At 55.9% G+C, this 12,163-nt stretch overlaps 1 protein-coding gene across 3 annotated transcripts in view; it reads right to left on the reverse strand.

Moving 5' to 3' along the window:
• The window catches only part of BPTF (bromodomain PHD finger transcription factor), a 1,660,779-nt gene that overhangs the window by 991,825 nt on the left and 656,791 nt on the right, over positions 1-12,163 (reverse strand). The window lies entirely within an intron of this gene.

The raw sequence follows: 12,163 nt of genomic DNA on the forward strand, positions 1-12,163 counted from the left end.
GGATCATGGGGTATTCTGTATCACACGAGGGCAATCAATGGTTCTGTTACGATAATATTTTCAGAAAAGCGAAAGAACATGATAAAAACTTAACTTGGGATTGTTATGATTCTGTGTCTTGGTCAAAAATGGAAGATACTGGTATGTTGAAGTTGCCATTGGTAGGGAGTAGCGTGGGTGAATCCTCCCGCCAATATGCTGGGACGTCCTTTCGATCAGGAACGAGTAATGACTACCACTCAAGGCCGAACGGCAACGCAGGTAAAAGGGGGATTTGTTGGAACTTTAACAGGGGTAAATGTACGAGGCCCCAGGGGTCATGCAAATTTAGGCACGAATGTGGTGGGTGTGGGCAATCATCCCATCCTGAGTCCATGTGCAGAGCCAAAACGGGTGATAACGGGGGTAGAGGAGGCGCCAAACAGGTCTGAAATAGTCCGAGGGGCGCCTTTACCTACTCCGATTGATACCATGGCAATGATTCCCTGGCTCAGCGAATACCCGGATCACGCTTCCGCTGGGGTGTTGCGGAACGGGTTTTCAAATGGTTTCCGCATCCCAGTGGGGGAGTTTCAGGGTGTAGCGAAATGTAAAAACCAAATATCGGTCTTGCAACATACGACCGTGGTACAGGAGAAGATCGGGAGAGAGGTTACTCGAGGTCGAGTCGCCGGTCCATTTAATGTGCCACCAGTTGCTAACTTTGTTTGTTCCCCTTTAGGGGTGGTCCCCAAGAAGGACCCGGGTGAGTTTCGGCTGATACATAATTTATCAGCCCCACGTGGTCTTTCCGTAAACGATGCGATAGACCCGGAAGTGTGTTCGGTGCGGTACGCATCCTTCGATGAGGCCGTAGCCATATTGAATCGCCTGGGGCCCGGTGCGCTGATGGCAAAATCTGATATCGAGTCAGCGTTCCGGTTGCTCCCGGTACATCCAGACGACCAGCGTCTTCTTGGTTTCATGTTTCAGGGTCACTATTACATGGATAGGTGTATGCCAATGGGGTGCTCTATATCTTGTGCCTATTTTGAAAAGTTCAGTTGTTTCCTGCAATGGGTCTTCACGCAGAAGACGGGGTTTAAACATGTTATGCATTATCTCGATGACTTTTTGTTTCTGGGGGCAGCCGGGGATTCGGAATGTGGACAAGCTTTGACTGAATTTTGTGTCTTGATGAATCAATTTGGCGTGCCATTGGCACCAGGTAAGACTGTGGGTCCCTCGACTTGCCTCGAGTTTCTGGGGATCGAGCTCGACTCTGAGGAAGGTTGTTTTCGTTTACCAGGAGACAAAGTGTTAAGATTCAGGGCATGCCTGGAAACGTGTATAAGTGAGTCTAAGGTTAAGCTACATCAATTACAACAATTGGTGGGACAGTTGAATTTTGCCCTAAGAGTAATACCGATGGCCCGCCCCTTTTCCCGCTCGATCGCTCAAGCCATGGTCGGCCTGAAGGAGGGTCATCATCGCACGAGGCTCTCGGCAGAGGTTCGCCAGGACATGCGCATTTGGCTGGCATTTCTGGCGGATTTCAATGGTCGAATTGTCTGGAACAAACCGGCGGTGTCCTCGGGGGAGCTGGGGCTGTGGACAGATTCGGCAGGGAGCATTGGTTTTGGTGCCATATTCGGCACACAGTGGTCGGCACAAAAATGGCCGTCATGGTGGCATGATGGTGGGCTGACAAGTAACATTGCTTTTCTTGAACTTTTCCCCATTCTGGTGGCCCTGAAAACTTGGCCCGAGGGGTTCAGAGATCACTCTGTGGTATTCTGGTCTGATAACATGACCGTGGTTGAGTGTATCAATAGCCAGGCAGCACGATGCAAATGGATTCTGAGATTGCTCAAGGAAATTGTATTACTGTGTATGCAATTGAATGTGCTATTTAAGGCAAGACATGTGCCGGGGGTGATGAACCAGGCGGCTGATGCGCTTTCTCGTTTTCGTATGCAGGCCTTCTGGGGTTTTCTGCCCGCAGCGGACCCGGTGGCGGCACCCTTTCCCGAAGCTCTCTGGTCTCTCGGTGCCCCGAACTACGAAACCTCGTGGGAGAGAGTTTAGCACCCAGGACAAGGAAGGCATATGAAGGGGCGTTCCGTTCCTATTGGGCCTTTTTGGGGGCTGCTAGAGGGGAGCTTTGGGGCCAGGAGGAGTTGGTAGTGAAATTCCTGCTGTCTTTACATCAGGCAGGCAAATCAGTGGCTACGGCCCAGAGGCATCGGGCCGCCATTTCCTTTGTGGCTAGGGCTCATGGGATCCAGGACCCGACGCACAAGTTACTACTTGTGTAACGATATATCTGTAAGAGACATTAGTTAGTGATAGATTCCTTACCTTAGAATATCCCCAGGCGTCAGACTGGATCCGGAAATTTTTGCGTAGCAATACCCCTGCGCGCTGGTAGGCGTCGTCTGCGGCTCCGCGTCCGTCGTCGGCGTCGTGAGCGCCGGGATGACGTCATCGGAGTATATAGACGGCGCCCATGCGCGCTGACGTCAGTTCTGATAACACAGCTTTTCCGCGCCAGATACGCAGAGCCATGATAGAACTAACACTGGTGCCATTGAAACTAGGGCCCTGAAAGGGGATGACCTAAACCCTAAATATCGGTTCGCAGAACGGGGAGGATGGGAGGGCGGTAAGGAATCTATCACTAACTAATGTCTCTTACAGATATATCGTTACACAAGTAGTAACTTGTGCATCTGAAAGAGACACGTTAGTGATAGATTCCTTACCTTAGAATAGATACCCCAGCAATACCAACCCCGGTGGTGGGTCTGCGAACCAATATCACACCAGAAAGTCCTGGAGGACGGAACGGCCAAAGAAGCCATCCCTCCGGACTTGACTGTCCAGGCAGTAGTGCCTTGCGAACGTGTGCAGCGAGGCCCACGTGGCTGCCTGACAGATGTCCTGCAGGGGGACACCGCGGCCCAGGGCAGTTGTCGTTGCCGTGGCCCGAGTGGAGTGAGCCCGCAATCCAGCCGGGGGCTCCTTCCTCGCCATGGAGTAGCATGCTTGGATGCACAAGATGATCCACCTGGAGATGGTCCTCTTGTGTACAGCCTTTCCCTTCTTCGCGCCCACGTAACCAACGAAGAGTTGGTCATCCACCCGGAATTGGCGAGTGCGGTCTAGGTAGTAGGAGAGCGCACGTTTAGGATCCAGACGGTGGAGCCTCTCCTCCTCTTTCGAGGGATGCGGAGGCGGAAAGAAGGTGGGCAAGGTGATGGACTGCCCGATGTGGAAGGCCGTGACAACCTTGGGCAGAAAGGAAGGTCGTGTACGCAACACCACCTTATCAGGATGAACAGACAGGAAAGGCGGAGAAGAAGAAAGAGCCTGGAGCTCACTCACCCTCCTGGCAGAGGTGATGGCAACCAGGAAGGCCGTCTTCAGCGTAAGGAGACGAAGAGGACAGTTATGAAGTGGCTCAAAGGGAGCACACATCAGATAGGTGAGAACAAGATTCAAGTCCCACTGGGGCATCACGAAGGGAACAGGAGGGAACATGTGTGTGATGCCCTTCAGAAATCTACTCACTATAGGGGACTTGAACAAAGAAGGCTGATCTGGTAGCCTCAAGAAGGCAGAAAGAGCAGAAAGGTACCCTTTAAGAGTGCCCAGAGCAGAGCCCTGCTGGGCAAGGGAAAGAAGAAAGAGCAGCACTTCCGAAAGGGGTGCAGAGAGGGGATCCACAGCCTTTGCTGCGCACCATGCCACAAATCTATTCCACCGGCAGGCGTATACCGACTTAGTGGAGGGACGCCTGGCTGCCAGAATGATGTCACAGACTTCGGGAGGCAAGTCAAATGGCCTCAACTGCCGCCGCTCAATCTCCAAGCTTGTAGGTGGAGACTGGACAGGTTCGGGTGCAGGACCGTCCCCTGCTGCTGCGACAGAAGGTCCTCCCGAAGAGGCAGACGAATCGGGGGATCGACTGACATGCTGAGTAGCTCGGGATACCAGTATCTTCGAGCCCAGTCCGGAGCCACAAGGATAACTTGGGCCCGGTCGCGCTTGATCTTCTTCAGCACTCTGGGCAGAAGTGGTATAGGCGGAAAGGCGTACAACAGGCCGCAGCTCCACTCGCGACGAAAAGCGTCTCCGAGCGAGTGCCGCCTTGGAAACTCCAACGCGCAGAACTGCTGACATTGCGCGTTCTCTTCTGTGGCGAATAGATCTAACCAAGGCTCTCCCCACTGTCGAAAGAGACCTTGCGCCACGTCCGAGTTCAGACGCCATTCGTGATCCATCATGCACCGGCGGCTGAGTTCGTCCGCCCTGGCATTCAGAGAACCTGCCAGGTGTTGAACCACCAGAGTCACGCCCTGATGTTCCAGCCACTGCCAGAGGCGCAGAGCCTCCTGGCAAAGGGTCCACGACCCCACACCGCCCTGTTTGTTGCAGTACCACATGGCGGTGGTGTTGTCGGTGAACACTTGCACCACGCTCCCCCTGACAGAGGGGAGGAATGCCTTCAGTGCAAGACGAATCGCCCGCAGCTCCAGAAGGTTGATGTGGAGCCGGGACTCCGCCGGAGACCAGAGGCCTCTGATCTCCGCCTCTCCCATGTGGCCTCCCCAGCCCTGGAGGGACGCGTCCGTCACAACTACGTGCTCCGGCTGGGGTAGAGAGAGGGGTCTGCCACTGACCCAGTCGCGGTCCGTGAGCCACCACTGCAGTTGCTTCGCAGTGCCCTCCGAGATCAGGACATGATCGGACAGGTTGCCCTGATGCTGGGCCCACTGAAACTTCAGGTCCCACTGCAGAGCCCGCATCCGCCACCTGGCGTGACGCACCAGAAGGATGCAGGAGGCCATCAGTCCCAGAAGCCGCAGCGTCAACCTGACCGAGACCCGGGATAACGGCCCGAAGATAGGAATCAGAGCCTGAATATCCCGAACCCGCTGCTCGGGTGGGTAAACCCGAAACCGCGCCGAGTCGAGAACCGCTCCGATGAAGAGGAGCTTCTGAGAGGGACACAGGTGTGACTTCGGCACATTGATGGAGAACCCCAGCAAGTGCAGGAGGTCGGCCGTAGTCTGGAGGTGGCTGACGACTGTCTGGGGCGAGCCCGCCTTCAACAACCAGTCGTCGAGGTAGGGGAAGACTGATACCCCCTGCCTGCGCAGATGGGCTGCGACCACCGCCATCACCTTCGTGAACACCCGTGGGGCGCTGGTAAGGCCGAAGGGGAGCACGGTAAACTGAAAATGCTCTTGGCCTACCGTGAACCGCAGGTAACGCCGGTGGCCCGGCAGGACGGGGATGTGGAAATAGGCGTCCTGCAAGTCCAACGCTACCATCCAGTCTCCTGGGTCCAGGGCAGCCAGGACCTGAGCCAAAGTGAGCATCTTGAACTTCTCCGTCCGGAGGAAGCCGTTGACGTTCCGCAGGTCCAAGATAGGGCGTAGGCCCCCTTTGCCCTTCTTGGGTACCAGAAAGTAGTGGGAGTAACAACCACGTCCTACTTCTGGCCCAGGAACGCGCTCGATGGCCCTCTTGGCCAAGAGGGCCGAAACCTCCTCCTGCAGAAGTTGCAAGTGATCCCCCGACACACGGTGGTATTGAGGTGGCATGGATGGAGGGGAAGACTCGAAGGGGAGGGAGAAACCCCTTCGGACAATTTGCAGCACCCACCTGTCCGAAGTGACTGTATGCCAGTGGGAGAGGTGATGGCGAACCCTGCCTCCCACAGGCGTCACATGGGCCTGAAAGCTCGGACTAGGAAGGTTTTGAGGCGGGGGCTGCTGAGGGAGGTGTGGACTGGCCTCGCCGCTGGCCCCGACCACCGCCACGGCGGTTCCCACGGCCGCCACCGCGTTGCTGAACATTCTGCGGCGCGTGGCTGACGGTCCGTGGTGGGGCGCCCCTTCCGTGGCCACGAAAGGAGCGAAAGGCACCCGATTGCTGGCGTGGGGCCGCAAGGCCCAAGGACTTGGCCGTGGCCCTGGAGTCCTTAAAACGTTCCAGCGCATGGTCTGCCTTGTCGCCAAAGAGGCGACGGCCATCAAACGGCATGTCCAGGAGAGTGGCCTGGACATCGGCCGAGAAATTGGCGGACCTCAACCAGGCGTGGCGTCGAACCGCCACCGTCGTTGCCATCGCCCTGCCCAGTGAGTCCGTGGTATCCAGCCCACACCGGATAGAAAAGCGTGCCGCATCTCGGCCGTCCGCAAGGGTTTGACTGAGTTTAGCCCTGACCTCCTCAGGGCATTGTGGCAGCACCTCCGCAACCGTGTCCCACAGAGTGTGGGTGTAGCGGCCCAAGAGACAGTTGGTGTTCACTGACCGGAGCCCTAGGCTCACAGACGAGAAGACCTTCTTCCCGAACTGCTCATATCTCTTGGATTCCCGATCGGGCGGGGCCGTCGGGAATGCGGTCTGGGAAGTGGAGGCCTGGATGACCAGGCTCTCGGGGGTGGGGTGGGTGGACAAAAAGCAAGGGTCGCCCGGTGCCGGGCGGTAGCGTCTGGCCACGTTCCTATCCACAGGGGGACCTGTGGCGGGCTTGGACCAAGTGCCCAGCAGAACGTCACACAAGGCCTCATTGAACGGCAGAAGGGGCTCCGCGGAGCCGGACTGCTGTTTGAGCACCTCAGTGAGGAGATTAGTCCTCACGGCCGCGACGGGGAGCTCAAGGTGTAGGGCCTTAGCTGCCTTCGTCAACACTACACTGTAAGCGGAACCCGCCTCCGAAGCCACAGTCGGGGGCGATGTAAATCCAGTGTCTGGCGATGTGTCAATACCACTGGCCTCCCCAAGCTCATATGTCCAGTCCTGATGAGACTGGCAATCACGTGCCAGAGGGTCCTCGGACCCCTCCCACTGCTCCTCGTCACCCGGCTCCTGGAGACCAGGATCAACAGCCAGGGCCTCCTCGTGGAGATAGAATTCTCCGAAGGTCGTCGGAATCGGCGCCCAGCGGCGCCCCTCCGACGCCTGAGGCGGACCGTAGGAAGCATTGGGGTCGGCAACCACTACGGCTGCCGGGGACGACACCTGAAGGGACGTCGCCGGTGAGGTCGTAAGGTCGACCGGCGAGGTCCCGGATCCGGAGCCGGATCCAGCGAGGTCGCGCGGCGCCGGGACCGAAGTCGCCAGCGGCGCCGGGGCCGAAGCACCCGACGTCGTTGGGGCCGAAGCGCCCGACCCGGAAGGACCTCCAGACGGAGCCGATCGGCCCGAAGGCGCCACGGGAACCGACTGAGGAGGGAGGGCCCTCATGGCCATGAGGTACCTCTCGACCTCCTCCTGCGACGCGCCGTGCCCAGGGACCCGAAGGTGTGGGGCAGGCGGCGACGCCTGCGACTCCCGCGGAGCCGCGTGGGCGGTGTCGCCCGAATCCCCGGTCGCATCGTGCGAGCGACGGGGCGGGTCGGAGGACCGATGGTGTCGCTCCGACCTCTCATGCCTCTTACCTGAGGACTTGGAACCAGACGATCGGTGACCACTCCCGGAACGTCGATGACTCCGACCTCGCGACCTGTTCCTCGACCTCCCGTGGGACCGGGACCGGGACCTGGAGCGGCGCGGGGCCGACTGCCTCAGCTCGAGACGCTTGCGGGACCGCTCCCGCCTAGCCTTCGACGTCAGGGCCCGGCAGTCGTCACAGGTTCGATCGTCGTGGTCGAGGCCTAAGCACTTCAGGCACCGGCGATGGGGGTCCGTGACCGACATGAGTCGGCCGCACTTCGAGCAAGGCTTGAACCCGGGCATCCCTGGCACCGATAGTCGAGAATCGACTAAGTAGAGGATCAAAAAGATCAAAAAGATTTCAGTCAAAAAGTGACTGGGGGTAGAGCTTCTTCCGGATCTGCGCTAGCTGGCGCGGAAAAAAGAAGAACTGACGTCAGCGCGCATGGGCGCCGTCTATATACTCCGATGACGTCATCCCGGCGCTCACGACGCCGACGACGGACGCGGAGCCGCAGACGACGCCTACCAGCGCGCAGGGGTATTGCTACGCAAAAATTTCCGGATCCAGTCTGACGCCTGGGGATATTCTAAGGTAAGGAATCTATCACTAACGTGTCTCTTTCAGATAGCGTCTTTCGTTGTGCAAAAAGCGCTACGTGGGTGGCAACGCCTTGAGGGTCGCAGAGTAGATGAAAGGCGCCCGATAGGTTTGGATAGGTTGGCCCTGTTATTATCCGTACTCCCTGCGACGTGTTCATCCCAGTATGAAACAGTGTTATTCCGAGCCGCTTTTACGCTGGCATTCCATGGGGCTAAGCGGGTAAGCGAACTAGTGGCAAGGAACAAGCAGGATGTGATGGGGGGACTGTGCCGAGAGCACGTTCAGGTCAGAAGGGAGACAATGACTGTCTCGTTTGTCAGGTCCAAGACCGATCAGGGTGCGATGGGGGACTGCATAGTCATACTGAGGATTCCCGGGTCCTCCATGTGCCCGGTGAGTTGTGTAGAGGAATATTTAGCACAAAGGGTGGCATCATGGGGGGGGGGACCTTGTTGAGACACGCTGACGCCACCCCACTGACGAAGTTTCAGTTTCAGCGGGTGCTTGCGATGTCGATTGCCGCTGCGGGCTTGAACCCCGGCGAGTTTGGGACCCATTCCTTTCGGATAGGGGCTGCTACAGAGGCTACAGCCAGGGGTCTGAATGTCGAACAAATTAAACGTGTGGGGCGTTGGTCCTCCAACTGTTATAAAAGGTATGTGCGGTTCCACATGTTGTGAAGCTGTAATGATGTACTCACGCTTCCTGTTTTTGTTTGGTTTTCAGTTGCGCAAGCCTACGAGGCGGGGCGGACTATGCAGTCGACCCAACACCGGGCCAGCGGTCTGACATCACCGGCTGTGAAAAAGGAGGTGTGGGTCGTGGGCCACTCATACGTGAGGCGTGCCGCGGACGTATTCAAAGCAGGTGATATGATTCACGTGGCTGGGGAATACGGGTACAGTGTGTCCTTCTACGGAAGGGGCGGACTCTGTATTGACCAGTTTCAATCATTTTTCGAGGGTTTGCTAGGGCGGACGAGGTCACCGCCGTCTATAGTCATAGTACATCTTGGGGGCAATGATTTGGTCACTACTGGTAGACGACTTCTTCTTGAGGCGATGCTTTCCACCGTAAGTTGGTTAGCGAGGAGAGTTCCAGGGTGCACAATTGCATGGTCCCATATGATCCCACGAAAAGTGTGGCGGGGGGCTATTTCTGTTTCTGCTCTGAATCATTCAGTAAGGAAAATTAATAACAAAGTGAGTAGATTGTTCCGTTCCAATGCACTACATTCTATTTCGCATGGTTGTATTAATGGTGACAGTATGTATTTGGGGGATGGTGTTCCTTTGTCCCGGGTGGGGAACGAGTTACTCATAGGAGACTTGATATCTTGGCTAAAGACTTTAAGACATGACCTTTAGGTAGGAGTGTTGTGGGGGGTCCGGATAGCCGGTCAACTATCCGGCCTGTGGCGGTAAGGTCATGATCGGTGAGCACTAATTGGAAGATCCCTATGAGTGGGCGTCACCCATTACGGATGGGAGCGCTCGAGGGAGGTGGCCATTGGCCCCTCAACGGGGAGGCGGTCCCTTCTAAGGATGGCCTGGAGCAACGAAGACCTGTTTCTGGAGTGCTGTCCCTTTTGTGGGCCCAGGGGTCGACAACACGCTGAACTGGATACATTGGGTCAGTGACTTCTGGTGCAGTGAAATGGCTCTTCCACTCCGAGGGAGATGTTGCTGGGTCGATTTAGTTCTGGGCAGACCATCAAGCATTTGGGGAGGCTGTTACGCTTCTGGACGAGTCCGTGTCAGTGATTGTCGGGAGAGCAGCAGCCATGTAGAATTTTGCGCCAACTTAGGTGCTGGTCAAACTTCTGCTCTTCTTTGTCCTTTTTTCACGCAAACAAATCTGGATTCCTACTGTCACAGGCCATCTAAATACTAAATGTAGGATCATTAAAGTAAGGGAACAGTAGTAACAAATGGACTACTTACCTATGGGGTCACTACACCCCCTATATGATCACTTCCTGTGGGGAGTGGGCATAACCCTGTCCCAGAGTTTCTAATTCCACCAAAAACAAGACCGTGGAAACCTTCATTCGTAGAGCACATCAGGTAGCCCACCTTAGGGATGTGATTACCCTGGAGGTACAACATCACTACTGCATAGCTAATATCACGCCTGTCCTGGTACCAAATGGGCCTCAGGGCAGGGGGTTGCATCTCCCAGGTCTGGGGAAAGCCGCGATCACATGCCAAAGGTGGCAGGGGTTTTGAAGCCCTTGGCCTTGATATGCTAAATCACTAGCCATCCTGCTGAAAGAGGTGCGAAACCTTCCTACAGAGCAGGCATTGTTTCCTGACCTCAGAGCGCGCAGGCTATCACGTGCAGGGGGTCCAAAACATGTCGGTGGTGGCAGGCTGGACAATACCAGTCAGCCAGTGTGAGAAGTTGGCCTGATATGTAGTGCTCACTATTCTAGTGATCACTGTGTATCATTCCAAACTACCCTTATTGATGATTGGTTGTAAGTCAACCTTATAGACCAGCTATCCTAGTAGCATGGACAAGAGCAGTCTTTAGGCTAAACTCTAGAGGGCGTGTTAAGCCAGCTGTTATACCATCACATATACCCCTTGAACACCAAGTTAAAGGACACCACACAAGTTGTTATGAAAATAAAAGGATATTTATTTATAACACAACAACCCTGGACTCTTTATGAGGACAGGGTGCTAAGCACAATACAAAACTCTTAAAGAAATACTACAAGTCGCACAATTTACACAAATGCCCGAGGGGCACGAAAAACCATATACTATGGAAGTGGAATGCGAATCACTAGCAGGTAAGTACTACTCTCAGAGACTTTGGAATCGCTAGGCCTTCAATGCTGAACCCTTAGATTAGAAGCAGGAGGTCTAGGAACGCCGTGTGCAGAGTGGGAACTCTCACGCGTAATGCGGGACAAAGTCTATGGTTGCTAGCAAATGCAAAGTTAGTGTTCTCGGGCGAACCCGACTAGGTAGGTCAAAAACGAAAGTGGATCTAGACAATTAGAGAGTGGATCTACGCTGGAGCACCATGGTACTCGGTTTACCTAGCCCAGGGGCTGCGGCTGCATAGGGTTCAAGTGTCGTCGGGAATCCTCGTTGACGAACCGGGAGCCTGAAGTGGAAGTTGCTGGCAGGCGACCAGTGAAGATGTTCCGGGCTGATCCAAGGACTGGATCATTGAAGAAGAGTACCTGTAAGCACAGGGGACCAAGTTCTGAATCACTAGCCAGTGATTAGGTGGGCACCAGGATGGCACCGGACGAGGTCACTCAGCCAGGCGAAGAGGTGACACTGGATTCTGCTGCTGCACGGACCAGGGGCGCTGATGTCGACCAGGCTGAAGGTCTGCGAGCTGTCCCACGTCGGATGTCTGCTGCTGGCGATGCTGGATCTGGTGAAGGAGGGCAAGTGACCGGACAACGTAGCAGCAACCCAGGAGCAAAAGGGCCCCACGCAGATCTGGTGGATGCTGGGGGACTGGACTTCGGTGCTCGTGCTGCTTGGGGTTGGGGCTTCTCTTACCCCAGTGCACCCACTCGAGGGTCCCTCGGTGGTCGTGCTGGTTCAGTGTCGTGCTGGTTCTGATGATCCACGGGTCCTCTGGTCTCGTCGCACCTACGGTTCTCAGCTGTGCTGTAGAGGCAGGTTGAGGTCAGAGAGGGCAGGGAGTCCGGGTCTCGTCGAGCTGGGCAGTCTGGTTCCGGAGGAAGGACGTTTCAGTAAACCGCAAGATACTTAGTTGGTGCCTGCTGCTGCAGGGTGACTACTCCTTAGTCACAAGGGAGAAATCTTGAGAAGAAGTCGAGAGTTCCTTTCGTAGAAAGTAGTTTCAGGATTCAAAGATGATCTAATTTGGGAGGGTCCCGGCTCCCACCTTTATTCTAAAGAAAGGGGCTGGTACGCGACTAGGGCCTGCCCATGGGTGGGACCAGGAAGGGGGGTGGTTACACCCCTCTCCCATGTCCGGACTTACCCCAGCTCAGGGGCTGGTGTGCCCCTGGAACTGGTTCAAGCCGGCAGATGCATAGTGAGCACCGGGGTGCCACTTGCAGTCACCTTCCTATTCAGCCCTGCCTACCTAGGATACACAAAACCCTGTCTGGGATGGTGATAGTACCGCCCC

The sequence above is a fragment of the Lissotriton vulgaris genome, chromosome 7 (assembly GCF_964263255.1).
Source record: "Lissotriton vulgaris chromosome 7, aLisVul1.2, whole genome shotgun sequence".
NCBI classification, from domain to species: Eukaryota; Metazoa; Chordata; class Amphibia; order Caudata; family Salamandridae; genus Lissotriton; species Lissotriton vulgaris.